The sequence below is a fragment of the Penaeus chinensis genome, chromosome 13, assembly GCF_019202785.1.
Source record: "Penaeus chinensis breed Huanghai No. 1 chromosome 13, ASM1920278v2, whole genome shotgun sequence".
Taxonomy (NCBI): domain Eukaryota; kingdom Metazoa; phylum Arthropoda; class Malacostraca; order Decapoda; family Penaeidae; genus Penaeus; species Penaeus chinensis.
Genome location: NC_061831.1, coordinates 17,049,365 through 17,052,094, shown reverse-complemented (window position 1 = coordinate 17,052,094; position 2,730 = coordinate 17,049,365). Strand labels below are relative to the sequence as shown.

Below are 2,730 nucleotides of genomic sequence, written 5' to 3'. Positions count from 1 at the left end.
AGCATTTTGTTTCCTTCTGATGTTCATGTATAATTTTTTTATTGTCTCTAAGGGGTAGGGATACTTTCGGAATTAACATGTATAATCTCACCTTTCAAAGACAATGGCAACAAAATCACCCTCACCTGCCCTCATTAAGCCATAATTAAGCCATTGCGTATACAAAGAAGTAAAATGTTTTCTTTGTAGTTTATGTCCCGAAATAATGTCGAAATAGGGCAATAGCAGGGTATCCTCGTCAAATGTCTCCAGTCCAAGGTTAGGTTGGTGCAGGTAGGGTAGGGTAAACTAGGGCAGGGCGTTGGAAGATATAATTGTTATTACAAGTGCTAAGGCTCTCCTCGTAATCTTCACAATGTCTTTCATGATCGAAATAATGGTATACGTGGCAAGCAAGCCTAAGGCAAGGATGGGATCATGTATGGTTCCCAAACATTGCTAGGCTGACGACTCTCGGCTTCCAGGTGGGTTCCTAGAAGAGGCACAATTGGAAGTGCAGTAATTCGCGGGTCTCCGACAAATTGTTCGCCCTCAAGTTCGATTGTAAGACGAGGCAGCGGACCGGGTATTCAGGTTCGGCTGCGGGTGTGAATGCAGGTCCGAAGGTTGATATGGTCATCTTGGGTTGCCAGCCACAGGAAGCTGTGACTGGCGATGGGCAAGAGAGCAATGAAGGCACACCCGTTCACTATAAGGCAGGACAGGAAAGGACAATGTAGGACAGGGTACGGCAAAGTATGATAAAATAGGGTAGAATAGGTTAAAAGTTGGGTGAAGTAGGTTACCGTAGAGCAGGTTCGGTTAGACTAGGTTAGGTACCGGCCAAGTACGGGGCCAGGGAACAGTGGAAAGAACTGATCAAAACAAGTGCGCCTTGAAATGGTCATATGATTTCCAAAACATGCCATGTCATAATACCTACGACGGTTATCTGACTCGACAACGACCAGCATGACTCCTCCAGATACCTGAACTTATTCTGCTATCACAAGGAAGGATATTTTAAATTGTAACCACACCTCACAAAGAATATCTCAGAATCAATATCAGCATGACAATAACATGCTCTACAGGGTGTGTCGCCTACTCTACAATTTATAAACATTAGATGTTGCATTTCAGTATTCGTAAACGGGGAGTTCGTAATGCAAGAATAGCGCAGCCCAACTAATCCGGTTAAAGGAACACAACAACCATGATACCGACATATTACTTGTCTAATAACAATTGAAATAAAGTTTTACGTTCTGTATCACTAATCATGGGAAGAATACAGAAGCCGAACTGGAGGAGCTAATCTCGATTCCCTGAATACTTTAGGACGAAGTCGAGGAGAACGAGAATCCGCACAGCTGGCATTTCGTGCACAGAACACTTGCTGTTATCCTAGACTTGGACAATCGATGCTGTTATCATTTTGTCAGCCATGCGTAGGGATTCAGAGGGTCAAAGTGTTTTCATATCAACTGTCGCCCATAATTTAGATAATTAATTATGTATAATCAATGGAAATCAGTTTCGGCAGCCCTGCAGGGACACATTTTCGGTGATTAACATATGGTCCTCAAAAAATGATAATCTGGTATATTGTGCGATAAACGGCAGTCCACTACTTACTATTGTCGACTGCCGTTACATGGAATGACATTCCTTAATAATTTAGTTAGCTAGATAGAACCCGGACCGTTGTCAGTCTTTGGTGGAGAGTGATAGCCCATATGACGGTCAGCCTTGGGAATTTGTTGCTTCCATGGCGATCAGCGTGGCTTTTGTAAAGAATACAAGAGGGAAACTCACCCACGTATATAATATTCATAAGTATATGGCATACACATACTTGAAAAAAAAAAAAAAAACGAACACGCGCGCCCGCGTTTATAATATTAATTAGTTTATGGCATACACATATTTAAAAGAAAGAACGAACACACACACACACACACACACACACACACACACACACACACACACACACACACACACACACACACACGAACGCACGAACGCACAAGCCCAATCACAAACGAAAATAGGTCTACTCGCGAACGGCTCTTAGAGCATCATTATCATTATCATTATTTTTTCTATCTGATGTTTTCGAGTTTGTAATGCTCATATACAGCAGGAGCAAAGCTTCTTTGTATGGGATATGAAACGGCAGTTATTTAGTGCTAATAGTTGACGGAAGTACGCCGGGTTTAAATTATACTCGGTCTTATTGTTTTCTGTCGTCTCGCATGTATATGATGCAAATGCGCATCGAGAATTGTGCTGTGGAGCTGTTTTATATATAATTCCAGTCATCAGTTTGACTACTATCAAATAAGCCCGGCTAGCTCAGTCGGTAGAGCACGAGACTCTTAATCTCGGGGTCGTGGGTTCGAGCCCCACGTTGGGCGCTGAATTTTGCTTCTTAAAAAAGGAAGATGGGAAACAAGAGTGAACTCTGCGTAATTATATGGAATAATGCTTTGCTGCTTTGTTTTGCGAGATTGATCGGTGCTGTTTATTTACTTGGCGTTCAACACCTATGTAAAATTATAAATATGCACATAATCTGAGCTTTACTAACTAGAAATAATATATACACCTTATCCCGCAGCTTATATTAGCCCTATTAGGCCTACCTACCATCTCATCTCCGACTATATGCATATAAGGTCAGTGTGCTTGTGCATATCTTGTATATTTGTATATGTTTATTAGGGTATTGTATTTCAGTGTGTCTGA

The 2,730-nt window shown here is 41.6% G+C and overlaps 1 non-coding gene across 1 annotated transcript; it reads left to right on the top strand.

Moving 5' to 3' along the window:
- The first annotated feature begins 2,326 nt into the window (after positions 1-2,326).
- On the top strand, positions 2,327-2,399 carry Trnak-cuu. Its single transcript has one exon. It is a non-coding gene; the product is annotated as a tRNA-Lys (tRNA).
- Positions 2,400-2,730: the final 331 nt, after the last annotated feature.